The sequence below is a fragment of the Symphalangus syndactylus genome, chromosome 3 (genome assembly GCF_028878055.3).
Source record: "Symphalangus syndactylus isolate Jambi chromosome 3, NHGRI_mSymSyn1-v2.1_pri, whole genome shotgun sequence".
Lineage (NCBI taxonomy): Eukaryota > Metazoa > Chordata > Mammalia > Primates > Hylobatidae > Symphalangus > Symphalangus syndactylus.
The window spans coordinates 13,410,800-13,416,799 of record NC_072425.2 but is presented as its reverse complement, the minus strand read 5'-3'; the positions used below and the strand labels follow the sequence as shown (position 1 = coordinate 13,416,799).

General features: G+C 49.1%; 1 protein-coding gene across 3 annotated transcripts in view; it reads left to right on the top strand.

Moving 5' to 3' along the window:
* Positions 1–2,912: 2,912 nt before the first annotated feature.
* Positions 2,913–6,000, top strand: part of PRRC2B (proline rich coiled-coil 2B) — a 133,612-nt gene continuing 130,524 nt past the window's right edge. For 2 of the 3 annotated variants that reach the window (XM_063635707.1, XM_055270626.2), the window contains exon 1: positions 2,920–3,346. The gene's annotated coding sequence lies outside the window, so the exon portion shown is untranslated. Of the gene's footprint in view, positions 3,347–6,000 lie in introns of all 3 variants that reach the window. The other variant, XM_063635711.1, reaches the window with a different exon arrangement.

The following is a 6,000-nucleotide window of genomic DNA, read 5'->3' as shown; positions in this document are numbered from 1 at the left end:
TTTGTGTAGTATGAGTTACTATCCATGTTTCAGCATGCATGCCCCTTACTGGTTCTGAAGAACACAATGGTCTTTGGTTACCAAGATACAAGTAAACAATTCAAGATTACTTTTGGGTGTTCCTATACTGATGAACAATCCTGTGTGTTTTTATCTCCCTAGATAATTTTAATGACCTGGAATGCTCTTAATGACCTAATTTGGGGCTGGGCATTCATACCTGTAATCCCAGCACTTTGGGAGGCTGAGGTGGGAGGATTGCTTGAGCTTAGGAGTTTGAGACCAGCCTGGGCAACATAGTGAGATCCCAGTCTCTACAAAATATTTTTTTTCCTTTTTTTTTTTTTTTTTTTTGAGACAAAGTCTCTCTGTCGCCCAGGCTGGAGTGCAGTGGCGCAACCTCGGCTCACTGCAAGCTCCGCCTCCTGGATTCACGCCATTCTCCTGCCTCAGCCTCCCGAGTAGCTGGGACTACAGGCACCCGCCACCATGCCCAGCTAATTTTTTCTATTTTTAGTAGAGACGGGGTTTCACCGTGTTAGCCAGGATGGTCTCGATCTCCTGACCTCGTGATCCGCCCGCCTCGGCCTCCCAAAGTGCTGGGATTACAGGCCTGAGCCACTGCGCCTGGCCTACAAAATTTTTTTTTAAAAATTAGCCTGGCATTGCAGTGTATGCTGTAGTCCTTGCTACTCAGGAGGCTGAGATGGAAGGATCACTTGAGCCTGGGAAGTTGAGGCTGCAGTGAGCCGTTGATTGTACCACTGCACTCTGGCCTGGGAGAGAGTGAGGCTATGTCTCAAAAAAAAAATCTGACTTGGGAGTATTTTCTTTCTTTTTTTTTTTTTTTTTTTGAGACAAGAGTCTCGCTCTGTCACCTCGGCTGGAGTGCACTGACGCAATCTCAGCTCACTGCAACCTCTGCCTCTCAGGTTCAAGCGATTCTCCTGCCTCAGCCTTCAGTGTAGCTGGGATTACAGGTGCACGCCACCACGCCTGGCTAATTTTTGTATTTTTAGTAGAGACGAGGTTTCACCATATTGGTCAGGCTGGTCTCAAAATCCTGACCTCGTGATTCGCCCGCCTTGGCCTCCCAAAGTGCTAGGATTACAGGCATGAGCCACCGCGCCCGGCCGGGAGTATTTTCAAAACAACTCTAAAGCAGAATGCTGTTCAAGTCACCTAATTTCTGCCTCATATGGTGTCTCTTTATATGCATAAGCCTCACTATTTCCCTAGGTCCCTTGGAGATACTATCACGAAGGTGACTGGCTGATGAACTTCATCTTTTGGTACCATTACATACTTCTGGTGGCATGTTACCCTTGTTCAACAAGCCCAAGGGGCACTGCGTGCAAGGATTTTCACTAGACAGGATCGTCAGTGTCAGCTTATTAAATATAAACAAGTGGCATCAGAAGTAAGATCTACCATTATCCTTTCCTGTTTTTCTGATAACATGGAAATTTTGCCCGGTTTTCAGGCTGTTGCCATTCTTGCCACTGCCTAGCTTTATCACAACAGAAAGTATAGCGTGACTGAGAATTCGAATAAACCTTCCAAAAATCTTCTCTCAGAAAGTGAACCGGATCTCTCTTGGGCCTCATACACCTCGCAGATAACAAATCTTCATCCAGAAAAACGTTTAGCTTTTTGTCGTGATGAATTTCTTGCGAGTCTTCCATTTAACTTCTTTAACAACTTCACGATGATCTTTGCAGATAAGCTCATTCCCACAGAGGTTCCTTCTCCTACAGAGAATTATGTCGAGGACAGGGAGTTTTTGGTTTTGTTTTTTTTCCCCCACAGATCAAAAACTACAGAAATGAGAGGTCATGCACCAATTTCTGCTGGTCACAGTTCTGGATCCTTCTCCTTTGACCAAATGTCCTCAATTCCCCCACTTGGCTCTGGAGATGGGTTTGTAAACCGAGAGACCTCGCTGTCAGCAATTAGTTTCCCCCTCACCCAGCCAAGACGGAGTCTCACTCTGTCGCCCAGGCTGGACTGCAGTGGTGAAATCTCGGCTCACTGCAACCTCCGACTCCCGGATTCAAGCAATTCTCCTGCCTCAGCCTCCTGAGTAGCTGGGTTTACAGGCGTGCACCACCACGCCCGGCTAATTTTTGTATTTTTAGTAGAGACGAGGCTTCACCATGTAGGCCAGGCTGGTCTCGAACTCCTGACCTCGTGATCCGCCGGCCTCGGCCTCCGAAAGTGTTGGGTTACCACGCAGTGGGTGAGCCACCGCGCCCGGCCTTTAGCAATTAGCTTTTTGATTTTTTTCTTCCGGTTCCTTTGCTCATAAACCTCTACAAGCGGATCACTGCTCTGCCGCAGAAGCGCCACCTGCCACGACAGACTCAGGTTTCTGTGCTGCCGCTTATGGGTCGTGTCCATTTGCTTTCGGAGAAGTCTCCAAGTCTAGGTTCCGAATTCGGCTGCAAACTGGGGACCTTACTGGGGGTCCTGTGCACAGACCACGGCGTCTGGCTTCCTCTCAATCTCCCCAGCCAAGGCTCCTGTCAGCATCTTGGACAGTCTTTCCCGGGGCAGCGGCCACCACCCCGCTTCGGCTGGCCCTCCGCCCTCGAGCCGGACTGTCGCTGTCCCGGACCGCCTCGCACTACCCAACACATGCAGCGAGGCTGCGGTCGCCGGGACCCTGCGGGAGTCAACTGCTAGCATCTCAGCCCAGCTGACGTGAAAGTAGGTCAAAACCCATGGCGGTATCTCGGCTAATCGGAGCTGGCCAATGGATGAGAGGCAGCTACTTCATTCAATCACGTCCTTCCGACGGTCCGCAGCTCTCCCAATCGCAAAACGATGCAGCCAAAGTCGCTCCCGGAAGATGAGTGGAAGGCGGGGAATAGGGAAGGGGTGTGGCCACAGGCCCCGCCTTCCGCTCTGGGCCGCCGCGATTCTGGGCGTGCGTGAGGGAGGGTGGGTGCTGAAGGCGGAGGCAGCACCCACGCCAGGTGAGCCGTCGTTTCTTTGCGTGGATCTTTTAAGATCACTTGTCTAGGCCGGGCGCGGTGGCTCACGCCTGTAATCCCAGCACTTTGGGAGGCCGAGGCGGGCGGATCACAAGGTCAGGAGATCGAGACCATCCTGGCTAACACGGTGAAACCCCGTCTCTACTAAAAATACAAAAGATTAGCAGGGCGCGGTGGCGGGCGCCTGTAGTCCCAGCTACTCGGGAGACTGAGGCAGGAGAATGGCGTGAACCTCGGGAGGCGGAGCTTGCAGTAAGCCGAGATCGCACCACTGCACTCCAGCCTGGGCGACAGAGCGAGACTCCGTCTCAAAAAAAAAAAAAAAAAGATCACTCGTCTACAAAGAAAAGGTAATGTTTGAGGTAATGGATATTTCAGTCACCCTGATTCGTTCATTACACATTGTATGCATGTATCAAAATAACACAGGTACCCCAAATAAGACCTATATAAATTTTAAAAATACCAAGGAAAATCACTCGTCCACACTGTGAGTTAGTGTGGTTAAAACTAAACACACTGTGGCTGGGTGCGGTGGCGCCTAGCGGAGACTCTGTCTCAAAAACAAAAAAAAACTACACACTGCACTGATTCACTTATCCAAGAGTTGCAGGTGATGCCTTCTGTTTATGTTTATCTGTATTCTAAAAAAAGAAAAAAGTCAGAGTGATATTAAATTTTGCTAACACGTATTACACAGATTGAACGCCACTCTGCATCAGTCTGTATAATGCATATTGTAAAGTTTAACCTCGCTTTTTTTTTTTTTTTTTTTTTTTGAGACAGAGTCTCACTCCATCCCTCAGGCTGGAGTGCAGTGGCGCGATCTTGGCTCACTGCAACCTTCACCTCCCGGGTTCAAGTGATTCTCCTGCCTCAGCCTCCTGAGTAGCTTGGGAATATAGGCGTGCACCACCACGTCCAGCTAATTTTTGTATTTTTAGTAGAGACGGGGTTTCTCCATGTTGGCCAGGCTGGTCTCGAACTCCTGACCTCAGGTGATCTGCCCACCTTGGCCTCCCAAAGTGCTGGAATTACAGGCGTGAGCCACCATGCCCAGCCGATTTTTTTTTTAAGATTACAGATAAATGTAAACAGAAGGATCATATTTCCCACACACATCCCAGTGGACCAGCTTGCACCCTCCCCAGGGTGCCACTGCTTCTCTTAGGAGACTCTGCCCCACAACACTTCACTTCATTGTTTGTAGAGAGGCAGAAGCTGGGCAATTAATGTGTAGGTAGACTGGAGACAGACTACCCAGGTTTGAGTCCTGTCCCTTCCATACATGTGCTGGGTGACTTCAAGTCACATAACTTCTCTGTGTAATTTCCTCATCTTCAAAATAAGGGCACTGGCTGGGTGCTGTGGCTCACGCCTGTAATCCCAGCACTTTGGGAGGCTGAAGCGGGTGGATCACGAGGTCAGGAGTTTGAGACCAGCCTGACCAACATGGTGAAACCCCATCTCTACTAAAAATAAAAATTATCCGGGCATGGTGGCGCGTACCTGTAATCCCAGCTACTCGGGAGGCTAAGGCAGGAGAATTGCTTGAATCCAGAAGGCGGAGGTTGCAGTGAGCCGAGATTGTGTCACAGCACTCCAGCCTGGGTGACAGAGCAAGACTCTGTCTCAAAAAAATAAATAAATAAATACATAAAATAAGGGCATTAACAGTAGCTGTCTGGCAGGGTTTTTGTGAGGAGTGAATGAGTTATTATGAAGGTGCTTAGAATAATGCCTAATCCATAATCTGCATTTAATAAATGATGCTGTTGAGGGAATGGGTGTTGTCTCAGAGCAGGTAGGAGCTCGCCATGTTATCTGGCCTTATTTCATTGTCTGCCACAGGCTTTGGGGTCTGAAGGATCTTGTTCCACATTGGTTCTCCAAGCATGCACCTTTTACCTTATAAAATTTACTTAAACTTTCTGAGACTCAGTTTCCTCCTCTGTAAATGAGAACTGATGTTAAGGATGAAATTCGGCTGGGCGCAGTGGCTCAGGTCTGTAATCCCAGCACTTTGGGCGGCCAAGGCGGGTGTATCACCCCAGGTGTTCAAGACCAGCCTGAGATCAAGAGTTCAAGACCAGCCTGGCCAATGTGGTGAAACCCCGTCTCTACTAAAAATACAGAAATTAGCTGGGCATGGTGGCGAGTGCCTGTAATCCCAGCTACTTGGGAGGCTGAGGCAGGAGAATCGCTTGAACCCAGGAGGCGGAGGTTGCGGTGAGCCAAGATCTTGCCACTGCACTCCAGCCTGAGCAACAGAGTGAGACTCTGTCTCAAAAAAAAAAAAAAAAAAAAGGCCGGACATGGTGGCTCACATCTATAATCCCAGCACTTTGGAAGGCTGAGGCAGGTGGATCATCACCTGAGGTCAGGAGTTCAATACCAGCCTGACCAACATGGTGAAACCCCGTCTCTACTAAAAATACAAAAAAAATTAGCCAAGTATGGTGGTGCGTGCCTGTAATCCCAGCTAATCAGGAGGCTGAGGCAGGAGGATCACTTGAACCCAGGAGGTGGAGGTTGTGGTGAGCCGAGATCGCGCCAATGCACTCCAGCCTGGGTGACAGAGCGAGACTCCATCTCAAAAAAAAAAGGATGAAATGATAACATGCATGTAGCATGGTTAGCATGGTGCCAGACATGTAGTAGAGTCTCAGTAAACGGTAGCTGTGACAGAGACTACTGGGTGTTCAGCAATCTTCATTTACTTTTCCTCCAGGGCACACCACTGGACTACAATTGCCAGCCCCCTGTGTAGTTAGATGGGGTCATAAGACAGGTATGGATGATGCAATGAGGCCAGAGTGATGGGCATGCTTCCCAGCCTGTGTTTCCTTGTTAACACAACTGGAAGTGAGAGTGGAACCAGAAGGTGACGTTTCCAGAGTCCTTGCAGCACCACTTGAAACAGAGCAAAACCCACTTGGGACTGCTGTGTGGGAGAGAAATAAAAAAATCAACTTTTGTGCTGGTGCCTATAATCCCAGCTACT